Raw genomic sequence first — 16,082 nt, forward strand, 5'->3', positions numbered from 1 at the left:
GTCACCCTAAGTGGGACTGGTCTGCCCAGACGTGAGTCCCGTACTCTCCATGCCACTGGAATCAAGCTATCCTGGCTGATGAGGGCTGAAAGCCCGAAACCGTTCCTAGGATACTTGTTTCTAGTCCAGGGAGGACCTGGCTTGGCAGTTCGCGCTGGACTGTTCCCATGGGGCACAGGGTCAAGACTGATTTGCATATGGCTGGGTTAGAACTGGAATGGCATGGTGAGCAAAAAAACGATGGATTTAGTCCCAGATCTCTGTACTGAGGTGAATGTATGACATTGTTCTGCATTCTGTCCATCAACTTTTGTTTTTGCGTCTCCCTAGAAGAAGGCAGGCAGGCAGGCTCTTAGGCACTAAGCAGAGCAACTGCTCTCAAGCAAGTTTATAAACTTCAGCTAATATCCCCTCATGTGACTGGCTATGAGGTGGTTATCAGCCCTATATCACAGTAGCTCTTAAAGTACTCTGCGGAGCACTCCCATCCTTGGTCAAGTAGAAACTGGAACAAAGTGGGATAGTTTGGCCCTCACCTGTATACTGAGTTTCCAGACTGGGGATCTTGATCCACTGCCTAGACTTCAGGAACCAGTTTTGGGTGATTTTCAAATGTAATGTTTTGGCTCCATGCAGGAGTATCCAAAACATGAGCACAATCAAATGTGAAGGCTCTACAACAAGCTATTCGCCTTCCTGAAGTAACCTTCTGGCAAAGATAAGGCAGGCGCTGCCTAGAAACTTCCCAACCCCTAACAGAATCTGCTGACACGGCTTCATTCTTCTTCCATGAAACAAGCAACCGCTCCCAAGAAGAAATAATCTACTCCATGCAAAAAAGTAGCTGTGTCTCCATCCTTCCACACATCCGTGTCTTTGGCTCCTCATTTCAGCTCCTGAAATGCAATCAATTTACCTCCACTGTCGGTGGAAGCTGTATTCCATTGCGCCATATCAAACCAGGGGCAATCTAGAATAGACCCTGCCAGTTCCTGGAGCCATACTCTCACCATAACAGTCTTGCTACTGTCCCTGTCTTACAGAGGCATACGATGTCAATAGAAGTGTCTGGGAGTCACATATAGTTGGAACTTTTCACAAGTAGAACCACTTGCCGCAATACTCATCAGAATCCGGAAAAAATCTGTTCAGTAGTTTAATCCACAAAAATCAGGATGCTACCACTGCTTCTTTGTCAGCAACCCAGGACCATGGGCAGTACACACACTAGAGTAGTGTTTTAGCTGGACCAAAGAAAAGTCAGGAGACCAGTTTAATATGTGTTCGGGTCAGTCATGGCAGGGGTACATATCTGTTTACTACGCAGGAGATACTCCCGCCCAATATGCTAGTGGAGCCCATGTGGTATGCTGGTTACGCTCTCTGGAGCTCAGCCCTATAAATGCACTGTGATTAGTGAGACTGTGTGTTTATGCATGCACTTTAAAACAAGTGTGTGCGTACAGTCTTGTGCATAGCTAGTTCCTTTCTCTAGGCAAGTGTCGACGGTTGATGTATGCGTGGGCCCACTAACTGAAGGGAACGTAGCAACTCTGCCACAACCCCTGCTTGTATTACCTATCTCCTGTGCTCCAAAGGTTCATAATTCAAGACACTACCTCTTTTTGTGCACAATTATGTGAGAACCACAAGGAGAGGGGCTTTTGCCTCGCCCACATGCTGAGAGCCACAAGAACATGGTTTTATTGGGCACAAGTTGTGTGCTTCCCCCAAAAAGTGCTCGCCCTCCGCACAGCTGTGATAATCTTGTTAATTTATCCAGCTCCCTGAGCTTTATCTTTAAGGGGCACACACATGCCAATATAATGCCATTAAAGTATCTTAGATGACTAGATTTTTGTTTTCTGGCAGCATCACAGATGGAAGAAGGGCAGTCATTAACCTACATGGATATTTAATTATGGCTTTAATGTGCATTCATAAGCTTGACCGATTGGCATTGCCAATGCTTCTTTCTAGTGCACATGGGACTCCTGTTAGTCAAAGTGGGCACGCTGCATTTACGGGTTTAGGAGACACTCAAATTCTGAGGAGTTCAAGAGGCAGTTCTGTGAGATTGGGAATATGTGAACTGAAATTAAAAGGTGATGTGTGTCCTGCAATCTGCTGGCCGCTATAAACACATTTGTCGTTTGTTTCATTTAAAATAATAAAATGATGCAAGACTTGGGGGCACATGCATCCATGGAAATTGCATTTGCAAATGGTGCGAATCACAAAATTCAGCCGTTTGCGAATGCAATTCCAATTTTAGGAATTCATTATCATTTTTGTAATTTTTGCAATTTAAGAAATCGCAAAATTGCGATTTCTTAAATTGCGATTGCATTTAAGGAATCTCAAATTGAGATTCCTTAAATGCAATGCATCAAAATTTTAAAAATTGCGAATTCGCAAATAAGGGAAGCAAATTACCATGAAGTTGACCTTCATGGTAATTTGCGAAAACTTTAAAAAATGCACTAAAGTTAATTTTTCAAAGTTACATTTTACACACACACATGCCCTTGGGGCATGTGTGTGTGCAAAATGTACTTATAGGCAGATTTCAGGGGTGCAACAGGGTGTCCTTTGGACACCCCTGCACCCTTGAAATTGCATTCTCAATTTGCGAATTTCTAATGGTGAATCGCAAATTAAGAATGTCTTCCCATTCATTCCTATGGGCCTCTAGGCCTATAGGAATGGATGGGGAGGTATTCCTTAATTGCGATTCTCAATTAGAGAATAGCAATTAAGGAATTTCAAGAAATCGCTATTTTTTTTAGCGATTTCTTGATGCATTGAAGTTTGCAATTCCTTAATTGCGATTCCTTTTTTTTCGCAATTAAGGAATCACAAAATGCAATATTGATGCATGTGCCCCTTAGGAACTAGTCTGAAGACCACCAAGCTCCTGACTATTTTTTAACCCATAGTTTAATTTGTAAAAGACTATATTAACTCTTAAAGGCGTCGGAAGACAATAAACCGGTGCAGTTCTGGGACACTTAAACAAGAATTGCCTAATATTTGGTGATCAAATCTGTTTGATAGGTTAGAGGAAGCTTTTTCAGTGTTCTATAGTGGGTCCACCTGGAAAAGTTTTTGAGCAGGTCCACCTCACAAATTTGTGAATACTCTTGCACTTTTGCAAGATGTTTCTCCTCTGAAAACAATAGTAGATTTGTTTCTATCAAGGGCAGAAGGAAATTGATATTAGGAATTTTCCTGAAGTACCTGTGCCAAGTGACTTTTTTGTCAGGGGTACTAGGACATGCCATGCTTCCAGCACCTGCATGGCACAGATGCCAGCAGTCTGCAGTCGCACTTAGGTAAGGGTACTGAGCATAATGGGTTCAAATTTGGCAGCTCTCTTTGCCCTCTTGTCCGTGTCAAAGGCTGTGCTTAGCGGGCACTGGAATATGCATATTCATGTTCGCTTTTTTTTCAGTGAATTATCGTCGTCTAAAAGTTCACTACCTAATCAATGTAATTAAAATCTTTTGAACGTTCCTTTCAGTTGAAGGGATGATATGCTTACAAGTCAAAACTAAACCACTACATTTCTCAAGATACGGTTGGCTATGCAACCAGACCACCCGCACCAGTGTACTTCCCATGACCTCGTTGATGGAATCCTGCATACTACGTTACTATGGCCCAGCGCAAACAAGTTTGTTATTAATTCCCCCTCACATCCCACTTCCAATGATAAAAGCAACGTTGCTGGGTAGATGGCACCAAAGCCTGGAGAATTGCCCACTGCCCTACCATTGAGCCAAACCTGAAAAGAAGATGGACAGTTTGTTATTTTGGGCTTGCAGTCCTGTCAGGTGATTCTTGTGTTGTATTCTATTCTGATATGTATTAAGTGCCGTTAGGTCGAAGAGAACTTGAGCCATGGTTTCTATGCAATCACCATAGATTCTGCATTACATTGATAATTGTAGTAGCACAATTGTATTTGGAGACCTTATCCAGGATAAGAATGTTTCCTAGTCTAATGTTCATTAGCCTTATCGTTTTGCGTCTGTCTAGGAGACCTCCATACAGAGATAACTTTCACGAACTATTTGCATTACTGTTGTACAGCAAATAGAAAGAATGATTTTGCAGATTTAAGTCGGCACAGAAATCAATGTTCTTTATTTTACAGCTACCTAAACATATTTGATAGCCAATTATGGAGTTGAAAAATCCAAGGACAACCCCAGTATTCCAAAATAGCAGGCACACAAAGGAAGAAATGCATACACGTAGTCACCACCTGGTTCTTTGAGTACAGACCATAAACAATTTCATAAAATATTCGTTTGATCCGGGTTAAGATAATGATACCAATTTGAATTCATGGTTAGCTATGGAGCCTATCATGATGATGTCAGACCCATTTCATTTGTGATGGCATCAAGTGGGGAAGGTTGCCTAATTCCAATCTTTACAACCAAATTAAGCTGCACAACAGCTAATGGCAAACCCAATAACTAGTAGCCATACCGGGGATACATATATGATAGAAGCATACGGAAAAACCTGGAGACTAGTTTGGGAATTCCACGTGTAGCTTGATTGCGCCCCCGAAAAATAGTCAGGAATTTTCGATAATGTTGATATTAAATCTTGTGAGTATTATATTCTCTTAGGGCAGTATTTATTATTTTAGATGACACTTTTATGTTGTACTGTGTCTTTTATGATTGGAATTATCGAATAAAGACTAATTGAATATTAGAATAGAAGCATAGCCTTAGCAACGTACACTTTCTTCAGTGGCAGAAAAGAATATCTCCATAACACACTTAAAATGTCACTAAGGGCTCCTTCAACAATGTTCAGGAACCTTTCTTATAATCAAGAAAATCTGTGATCATATGACATATCCAAATAGCAATTGGATGTGACATTAATGAGAAATTACCATTAAGATGCCAAGAAGTCTTGAATTTTGACTTTCGGAAATTTATGGCTTGCATTGTTAATTTCTAGTCCATTTTACACTGTGAACATAAGTGAATTCTGAGCAAGAGCTAATAAAGTCAGGTTAACTGCTTTATGAAGTGCTTCTATGCATTCAGGACCTAAAAGTATTGACGTTTTGGGGAATTAGTTCAGGGATGTGTTAGTGTCACTTAGAAATATTGAATAAGCAGTGAGCTGTCCACATCCCTGATGCATGCTTATCTGCCAGTAAATCCTCTACAGATGCTTGAAAGAGCCACAAAACAATGCCGCATGATGATTTTTCATTATTCTTGGTATCTATAGTTCACAAAAATGTTCATGAACCATGCCTACCTCCATTGCTGGTAATGTTTTAATACTGACCTGTTCCTTCTCAAAATGTAAATAAAGATTGAAGGGTGAGGATACTTGTGTTTTTTCTTGTATCCTTAATGACGTCCCTGGGTTTGTAAAGAGTCAGGTCATTCTACTTTGCGCTCTCAAAGTTCTGAAAAGATCCCACTATCAAGCAATGATGTAGTTTTGATTAGTTTTTCCAACACAATGCTCAAAACAACCCCAACTCGTTTGGTTTCTACCAGACATGCCACTCAGCACACAGCAGACAACCACGCAAACAAAAAAGCGGGAAAACAAGCCACCATTCTCCTGCCTACCCCACCTCCCTTCATGACCACCAAATCAAAGTACGATAGACATCCAATAGATAAACTCAACCTAACTTACCCGGAAAAAAAAAATAATAAACATAACATTTGAACTTGCTTTTAAACTTAAAAAGAAATGCACCATGTCATAATTCTAAGTCACTTATTATAGTTCTTCTGTCATTGCCATTGAAAAAAATTTATTGCAAGTTAGTTATTTGCATGTACCTATTTTGTAAGTGTTCCATTTGCGTTTCCTATGATCTTTTATTGTTAGCTCGAAGCCCACCAGACAGCTGCCCTGTCTGGTGTGCTAACATCATCTTGGGGACTTTCAGAAAGCTTCCCTGGGAGTGCATTCCGCCCATTGCTTACCATTGGCTTTGTGGGTTGCGACTCACCTTTACTTGCTTTCTATCTGCTGGCTTTATTTGTTTTAGGCTGTCCAGCTTGAGTTTGCCCCTTCCCTTGCCCAAACTCTGTTTACCGTATTCTTCCACCAGTGTTCAATTTCTGTAAACAGTCCTTTAGATCTTATTCTTTTATTAGATTTGCTGTGCATTCAAAGACCGTGGTCATATGTTATGCTCTGTCTTCCAGGGAGTTTGGTGTTTACTTTTCTTTCTGTAACTTCAAAGTCAGAGGATGTATGTGACAATCATACTGGCGTTTCAGGCTGTACTGTACAGTTATTTTTTTTCCTAGCACAAAGTAAAATGTAAATGAACCGTGCAGATATTTCAGAATACGGATATTAAGCAATTGTTGTAATTTTGAATTTTGACACTCTATTTCACTATATTCCACTCTGCCACTCCACTCTCTTACACTACTTCACGCTAGGTCACTATACTCTACAACACTCTATGCAATGCCATGTATTCCACTCCACTTTGCTCTACACCTCTCTATGGCACTACTTCACACTATGCCACCCTATTCCCTCCACAACACACTAAGACTGACACTCCACTTCACTCTAATCTACACCACTCTACACCACTCCATAACTACTCTACTTTACGACACTCCACTCTCCTTTACCCCCTTAACCTTTAGCCATTCTGAACAGTAGCCACACTGATGTACAGCATGGTTAAAACATTTTGGCAAAGCTAATAGCTCTTGCATAAGGCGAGATCTGTTGGCTTTGTCAATGCTTGTTTATTTTGGGGTTATGCTGTAACCTCTGAATATCCTCTCACTGTTCATAATAACCTTATTTTCTTAGATGCTTTGTAAGCATTCTGTAAGTTAATTAAAGGCGCACAAGGGCATCTCTCAAGTATATTTCTAAATATCTGGAGCATTACCGTTGTAAATATTTTTGAGGTTTTCTGTTTCCCCTGTGAACATTTTCGTATATGTCCTTGAAGGTCTTTATTATGCCCTATTGTGCCATATGAACACTCATTTGTGTGCCATTGGAATCCCTGTGAAGAGTCTTTGCGTTCAGACCAGTGCAGAGCTCCATCTCTTCTCCTGTTATATAATGTGATTACTCTCCCTTTGTTGCTCTCTCGTGCTGCAGCATGAGAGATCTTCTTGTTGGTTCTGGAATCCTGCCTTTCAGTCGTGAGGATTCCTCGCACGTCACTTTGGACGTTGGCTTCCTCACGACTGGACGGCTCTGGTTGTGGGTGATTTCGCATGGAACTTAATCTTAAGAATAAACCTACAAACTTCAACCTGCGCAAGTCTGATGACTCCTTCTTAACATTATTGGCGACGATCGGGATTTCCCTGCAGCACCCACCGCCAGCCTACTCACCGGAACTCGACCACTGCTCGTTGTGCCTTCTCTGCTCAACTCGCCTCCAGTCTGCTTCCTGCTACACCAGGTCGTATGCTTCTGGACACCTTTCCTGTCCATTTCCTGCCTCCCGGCCTCAATTTATTTGGTTTTTGGGCTTGCTCCTTGGCGCTGCTTCTGCCCGTCGGTTGCTGGCTCGCGCTCATTCACGCGCGCAACGTTCCGACTTCCTGCTCGCGCACACGCGCGCTACGCCTCAGAACAAGCTCCACTGCATCTAGAAAACCACGTCTTTCCGTCTCCTAGACGACGACGCCGGCGGCCATTTTCTGCTCCTTTTAAAGCCTTCGTCCACCGCTTTGCGTTTCACACGCACTGCGACTTCATCAATTTCACTGTGCTTACTTCACTTACTACTTCACAAAGCGTGGAAGGGTATTCTCAGATGTGAGACCCTTGCTCATTGCACCATCAGGATTCAAGCAAACCGGGCCGAAGACGGCTGTAATGCCAGAAACCGGTCCCCGGGAGCTTGTTTCCTTCCCAGTGTAAGAATTGGCTTCTGTAGTTTGGTTTGTCCTGTTCCCATCATGCACTGGGACAGGAACAGACTAATTTGCATACAGCCAGGTTCTGAAACTGGGATGGTGCAGTGAGCTAAAAAACGGTGTTGGATCTAGCCCTGATCTTTTGACTGGGTGAGAGCTTTCTGCTTAATTCAGAGACTCTGTCCCTCACCACCCCTTTTTGTAAATATTTTTGTCCACCCTAAGCGTGGAAGGGTATTCTCAGATGTGAGACCCTTGCTCATTGCACCATCAGGATTCAAGCAAACCGGGCCGAAGACGGCTGTAATGCCAGAAACCGGTCCCCGGGAGCTTGTTTCCTTCCCAGTGTAAGAATTGGCTTCTGTAGTTTGGTTTGTCCTGTTCCCATCATGCACTGGGACAGGAACAGACTAATTTGCATACAGCCAGGTTCTGAAACTGGGATGGTGCAGTGAGCTAAAAAACGGTGTTGGATCTAGCCCTGATCTTTTGACTGGGTGAGAGCTTTCTGCTTAATTCAGAGACTCTGTCCCTCACCACCCCTTTTTGTAAATATTTTTGTCCACCCTAAGCGTGGAAGGGTATTCTCAGATGTGAGACCCTTGCTCATTGCACCATCAGGATTCAAGCAAACCGGGCCGAAGACGGCTGTAATGCCAGAAACCGGTCCCCGGGAGCTTGTTTCCTTCCCAGTGTAAGAATTGGCTTCTGTAGTTTGGTTTGTCCTGTTCCCATCATGCACTGGGACAGGAACAGACTAATTTGCATACAGCCAGGTTCTGAAACTGGGATGGTGCAGTGAGCTAAAAAACGGTGTTGGATCTAGCCCTGATCTTTTGACTGGGTGAGAGCTTTCTGCTTAATTCAGAGACTCTGTCCCTCACCACCCCTTTTTGTAAATATTTTTGTCCACCCTAAGCGTGGAAGGGTATTCTCAGATGTGAGACCCTTGCTCATTGCACCATCAGGATTCAAGCAAACCGGGCCGAAGACGGCTGTAATGCCAGAAACCGGTCCCCGGGAGCTTGTTTCCTTCCCAGTGTAAGAATTGGCTTCTGTAGTTTGGTTTGTCCTGTTCCCATCATGCACTGGGACAGGAACAGACTAATTTGCATACAGCCAGGTTCTGAAACTGGGATGGTGCAGTGAGCTAAAAAACGGTGTTGGATCTAGCCCTGATCTTTTGACTGGGTGAGAGCTTTCTGCTTAATTCAGAGACTCTGTCCCTCACCACCCCTTTTTGTAAATATTTTTGTCCACCCTAAGCGTGGAAGGGTATTCTCAGATGTGAGACCCTTGCTCATTGCACCATCAGGATTCAAGCAAACCGGGCCGAAGACGGCTGTAATGCCAGAAACCGGTCCCCGGGAGCTTGTTTCCTTCCCAGTGTAAGAATTGGCTTCTGTAGTTTGGTTTGTCCTGTTCCCATCATGCACTGGGACAGGAACAGACTAATTTGCATACAGCCAGGTTCTGAAACTGGGATGGTGCAGTGAGCTAAAAAACGGTGTTGGATCTAGCCCTGATCTTTTGACTTGGTGAGAGCTTTTTGCTTAATTCAGAGACTCTGTCCCTCACCACCCCTTTTTGTAAATATTTTTGTCCACCCTAAGCGTGGAAGGGTATTCTCAGATGTGAGACCCTTGCTCATTGCACCATCAGGATTCAAGCAAACCGGGCCGAAGACGGCTGTAATGCCAGAAACCGGTCCCCGGGAGCTTGTTTCCTTCCCAGTGTAAGAATTGGCTTCTGTAGTTTGGTTTGTCCTGTTCCCATCATGCACTGGGACAGGAACAGACTAATTTGCATACAGCCAGGTTCTGAAACTGGGATGGTGCAGTGAGCTAAAAAACGGTGTTGGATCTAGCCCTGATCTTTTGACTGGGTGAGAGCTTTCTGCTTAATTCAGAGACTCTGTCCCTCACCACCCCTTTTTGTAAATATTTTTGTCCACCCTAAGCGTGGAAGGGTATTCTCAGATGTGAGACCCTTGCTCATTGCACCATCAGGATTCAAGCAAACCGGGCCGAAGACGGCTGTAATGCCAGAAACCGGTCCCCGGGAGCTTGTTTCCTTCCTAGTGTAAGAATTGGCTTCTGTAGTTTGGTTTGTCCTGTTCCCATCATGCACTGGGACAGGAACAGACTAATTTGCATACAGCCAGGTTCTGAAACTGGGATGGTGCAGTGAGCTAAAAAACGGTGTTGGATCTAGCCCTGATCTTTTGACTTGGTGAGAGCTTTTTGCTTAATTCAGAGACTCTGTCCCTCACCACCCCTTTTTGTAAATATTTTTGTCCACCCTAAGCGTGGAAGGGTATTCTCAGATGTGAGACCCTTGCTCATTGCACCATCAGGATTCAAGCAAACCGGGCCGAAGACGGCTGTAATGCCAGAAACCGGTCCCCGGGAGCTTGTTTCCTTCCCAGTGTAAGAATTGGCTTCTGTAGTTTGGTTTGTCCTGTTCCCATCATGCACTGGGACAGGAACAGACTAATTTGCATACAGCCAGGTTCTGAAACTGGGATGGTGCAGTGAGCTAAAAAACGGTGTTGGATCTAGCCCTGATCTTTTGACTGGGTGAGAGCTTTCTGCTTAATTCAGAGACTCTGTCCCTCACCACCCCTTTTTGTAAATATTTTTGTCCACCCTAAGCGTGGAAGGGTATTCTCAGATGTGAGACCCTTGCTCATTGCACCATCAGGATTCAAGCAAACCGGGCCGAAGACGGCTGTAATGCCAGAAACCGGTCCCCGGGAGCTTGTTTCCTTCCCAGTGTAAGAATTGGCTTCTGTAGTTTGGTTTGTCCTGTTCCCATCATGCACTGGGACAGGAACAGACTAATTTGCATACAGCCAGGTTCTGAAACTGGGATGGTGCAGTGAGCTAAAAAACGGTGTTGGATCTAGCCCTGATCTTTTGACTGGGTGAGAGCTTTCTGCTTAATTCGGAGACTCTGTCCCTCACCACCCCTTTTTGTAAACACTTCAATTTTACAGCGCTTTTCACCAATTTTCACAGCGCTTTCACCATTTTCACAGCGCTTTTATCTACTTCACAGCGCTTTCGCCAATTTCACAGCGCTTTCATCAATTCTACAGCGCTTTCATCAATTTCACAGCGCTTTCTTCAATTTCACTGCGCTTCCATCAATTTTACAGCGCTTTCATCAAATTTCACAGCGATAGGCACGCTTCTTGCCTTTCATTCTCATATTTCACAGCGATAGGCACGCTCATTGCCTACCAAGTTTATTTTCATCAGCGATAGGCACGCTCCTTGCCTACCAAGTTCACCCATCACAGCGATAGGCACGCTCTTTACCTACCACGTTTATTTTCATCAGCGATAGGCACGCTCATTGCCTACCAAGTTCACCCATCACAGCGATAGGCACGCTCTTTGCCACGTTTATTTTCATCGGCGATAGGCACGCTTTCTGCCTATCACTCTTTTCAACCTCATCTCATCAACGATGGCTTCTGGTCAACAGTTTCAAACACCAGCTCCTTTCCTACAAACTCCTGGTAAACCCACTCTCGCTTGGCGCAATTGGCTAAAAGGTTTTGAAAATTATTTAGTAGCCATTGACGCCACTAAGTACGATCCTCCTCGCAAAGTTGCCATTCTCTATGGTTGTCTGGGAGTTGCTGCCCAACAAGTCTTCGAAAATTTGCCACTTGTTGCTTCTCCCGCTGGTGAATCTGGTGACAACTGGGATGCTTTTCAAGAAGCCATTGCTCGCCTTAATAAACAATATGATGATGAGCCTAGCATTGTTTTAGAACGCCATAACTTCTTCAAACGTAGACAAAGTATTGATGAATCGGTAGAGGACTACATCGCTCAACTTAGAATCTTAGCTTCTACTTGGGACTTTGGTGCTAGTACAGATACCTCTATTAGAGATCAATTCATATTTGCTTGCCATTCAAAAAAAATCCAGGAGCGTCTCTTAAGTTGCAAAAATCCTTCTTTAACTGAGACTATTGATATTGCCAAGGGAATTGAGCGTGCAACTTATTCTTCTAGAATTTTACAAGAGAGCATTTCTCAACCTTCTGTTCATTTAGTTGAACAATCTTCTGGTTTCACTTCAATTGACCTTGTCAACAGTTCTTCAAGACAAACAAATAGAAAACCCCTCATTTGCTACAGATGCGGATCCAGGAACCATCTTGGCAATTCTCCCACATGTCCCGCCTCTGGTAAAAAGTGCTCCTCCTGCAAGAAAATTGGTCATTTTCCTTCTGTCTGCAGGGGTCGCAAGAGATTCACTAGAGTCCATAATATCGAGATCCAGGAGAATATAGACTCTTGTTCTTCTAGACTCAATGATGTTATGTTATCAATTGAATGTGATTCTCTTGAATTTACCAAAATTAAGAGTCCTTTGTGTGAATTGCTAGTCGGTACAATTACCCTCCAGGTTAAAGCTGATTCTGGTTCTCCCATCACCATTTTGTCTGATCTTACATTTTTTGCAAATTGGCCTAAAGTTGTTCTGTCAAAGTCTGATCTCCATCTCAAAGCATTTGGCGAAAAAGACATTGATATGTTGGGGTTCTTTTATTCCAACATTGCTTGTCTTGGAAGATACACTTTCACCAAGGTCTATGTTGCCATTAAGGGCAGGAATGTCGTAGGCTGGTTTGACTTAGCCAGAATGGGCTTGATCCTCAAGCCTGGTTCTGACCAACCCATTGCTTTAGGTGACATCCCTCATGACTATTATACCAGTCATGATTCTGGGAACTTTGACGTTTCTGATCTTTCTTTTCCCATTGTCAAAATTGACTCCTTGCTGAGTTCTTTCCCAAACTTATTTCAAAATAAAGTTGGCACTGTGATTGGTTTCAAACATGAAATTCGTCTCAAACCCAATGCTCAACCAGTTGTCCACAAGGTTCGCCCTCTTCCCTTGAGCGCTAGAGACGAACTCAAAAGCGTCCTTAAAAATCTCTGTGACGAAGGAATCCTTGCCCCCTGCGATTCTTCTGAATGGGTTTCCCCCATTGTTCTAGTCCGCAAGAAGACCGGTGAGGTTAGGTTGTGTGCCGATTTACGCTCCCTCAATAATAATATCATTGTTGATTGCCACCCCCTTCCCAAAATTCACGACCTTTTGGCTAATCTGGGTGGGGCTAAATTCTTCTCCCTCCTTGACCTCAGATCCGCTTATCACCAAATTCCCTTATCCCTCAGGTCTCAGGAGTTAACAACTTTCGTCACCCCCTTCGGTGCGTTCAAGTACCTTAGGCTTCCCTTTGGTTTGGCCTCTGCTACCAGCATTTTCCAAAAACTAATGGACAACCTTTTTCAAAGTATCCCTGGCGTACAAGCGTACCAAGGCGACATCTTGGTCTACGCCAATGACTCTTTTCAGCACAACCAAACTCTTAATACTGTCCTACAAGTCCTAGAAAAAGCTGGCATGACCGTTAGACACGATAAGTGCAAATTTGGTGTCCAAGAGTTGGATTACTTGGGTCACTCCCTTTCCCCCAATGGCATTAAACCCAAGTTTTCTTTAATTAAAGCCATTCGTGACGCTGAGCCTCCCAAGGATCGCGACGCACTTCGCTCCTTCCTTGGCTTATCTGAATATTACGCCAGATTCGTTCATGGTTATGCTCAAATCGTTGAACCCTTAAGAACACTCTAAAGAAAAGGTGTAAAATTTGTTTGGTCCCAAGACTTGCAAAGAGTTTTTGAGCAAGTCAAAAAGATCATCGAAGATTCACCTGCTTTGAACCCCTTCTGTGACGGCTCTACGTGCTTCATCACTGTGGACGCCAGTCTCACTGGTTTGGGTGCTGTCCTGGGTCAGTGGGTTGAGGGCAAAGAACACACGGTTGCTTTCGCTTCCAGAACCCTTCTTCCTGCTGAAACCAGGTACAGCACAATTGAAAGAGAAGCCCTGGCTTGCGTCTGGGCTATTCAAAAGTTTAAATCCTATATTTGGGGTCGCGAGTTCGAAATTTACACAGACCACAAGCCTCTCATGCACATGCTCTCTGACAGTGCCTCGAATAGAGCTTCTGCTAGACTTGTTCGTCTCCTTTCCAAGCTTCACGAATTTCACTTTGTCATCAAACACATTCCCGGAGGTAAAAATTTCAGGGCCGATTGCCTATCTAGAATGTCTCTTACTGATGATTCAATTGTTAATGATGATGTTGAATGTGTTGTTGCCACCATTGATGCCGTTGCCGAATGTCAACCCATCTCTGAAGCAGAATGGAATTCAGCTTATGCCAATGACCCTGTTCTCTGTAAAGTTAAGAATTTCATTGTCAACAAATGGCCCGAACGTAGAACCCTATCCACTGATCTTAAGGGTTTTGCTAATGTTTCGGAAGAACTTTCCTTGGTCAATGATATGGTCATGCGCAACGATCTATTTGTTCCTCCTCAGTCTGTTCGTGATCATATCATTCGCTCTGCTCATCAGGGTCATCTCGGCATATTTAAGACCTGTCAGCGCATCAAACAATTTTACTGGTGGGCTTCTATGGATTCTCATATTAGAAAGATGATTGACAATTGCACTCAGTGTATCCTTTCCGATAAACATTGGAAGACTCTTTCCACTCCTTTATGTCCTGTCTCTTTACCGGCTGGCCCGTGGGACAAAGTAGCCTTGGACTTTTCTGGTCCCTATGATATTTTACCCTCTGCACACAAGATTCTCATACTCCTGGTTGACTATTATTCCAAATGGCTTTATTATTCTTTTTGCAATTCTGCTTCTACTGACAATGCCATTGATTTTTTGCAATCTGTTTTTGACATTGAAGGTTTTCCCAAATCCATCGTTACCGACAACGGAACTCATTTTGTTTCTCAAAAGATGTGTTCCTTTCTCAAACGTAACGATATTTTTCATCACAAAGTTGCCTTGTACTCCCCGTCTTCAAATGGCCTTGTTGAGAGATGCAATCGCATCATTAAGGAGGGTGTCCAAACCGCTATTTCTTCTCGGCTCGACCCTTTACCCTTTGTTCATGACAAAGTCTGGGCCTACAATACTTCTCCACATTCGACCACCGGGGTGTCACCCTTTAGCTTACTTAGAAAAAGAAGAGTTCATTCCGTTCTTAATCCCAGTTGGTTGCATAAGAATTCTGGTTTATCTGATTCTTCTTTTTCTGTTCAAGATCATGTGTCTGCTAAGCAACTGTTAATGAAATCACATTTTGATCAGGGTAAACATTCTGTTGATCAACCTTTGCAAAAAGGGGATATGGTTCTTGTCAAAAATCCAAAAAGAGTTTCCAAAGGTATGTCCAAATTTTCCTCCCCTAATTTGGTCACTCAAGTTAGTAAAACCTCAGCCCTCCTTGATGACAGTGGATGGTGGAACAAGCGAGCTCTTGTCAAGATCTCTCCACTTCAAGCCCATGTCATCAAGGAGCATGCCACTTCAGACTCTGAGCATTGTGATTGGTTTGATTTTCTTTACTCCCAACCACATTCCTCTAATCCCGTTGCTGAAACTTCGCACTCCAGCCCTCAGTCCTCTTTATCCGAGGAAACTTCCCTTCCACATGATTCGACTTCTCAGGAAACTCCTGAAACTTCCCTTCCACATGATTCGATTTCTCAGGAAACTCCTGAAACCCCTGAAGTGGCAACCAAAAGGGCTTTTCGTTTAAAACAGTTATCCTGCAGATTGAGAGACTATGTTTTAGAGTAATTTAGCTTTACACTGCAACTCTCCTCCATTGTTCCTGCAATTTCTCCTGTTTGCCTTAGTATGTTTGCTTTGTTTCCCTCCTTAGTGGGGAAGATGTTATATAATGTGATTACTCTCCCTTTGTTGCTCTCTCGTGCTGCAGCACGAGAGATCTTCTTGTTGGTTCTGGAATCCTGCCTTTCAGTCGTGAGGATTCCTCGCACGTCACTTTGGACGTTGGCTTCCTCACGACTGGACGGCTCTGGTTGTGGGTGCTTTCGCATGGAACTTAATCTTAAGAATAAACCTACAAACTTCAACCTGCGCAAGTCTGATGACTCCTTCTTAACATCTCCACTCCCCTAAGGAACTGAGAACCCATCTGTTCAGACAGAATATTATAAAAGGGCAACCACCAGGTTACCTGACCACCCCTGAAGGTGTTCCACTACCACCCTTTCCCAAATGGCAACTCTGCTACTCTTCCCTCCA

General features: G+C 43.5%; 1 protein-coding gene across 2 annotated transcripts in view; it reads left to right on the forward strand.

Moving 5' to 3' along the window:
- Nucleotides 1-16,082, forward strand: part of CLCN7 (Cl-/H+ antiporter 7) — a 353,427-nt gene that overhangs the window by 54,609 nt on the left and 282,736 nt on the right. The gene's annotated exons all lie outside the window — the stretch shown is intronic.

This window comes from Lissotriton vulgaris, chromosome 10 (genome assembly GCF_964263255.1).
Source record: "Lissotriton vulgaris chromosome 10, aLisVul1.2, whole genome shotgun sequence".
NCBI lineage: Eukaryota > Metazoa > Chordata > Amphibia > Caudata > Salamandridae > Lissotriton > Lissotriton vulgaris.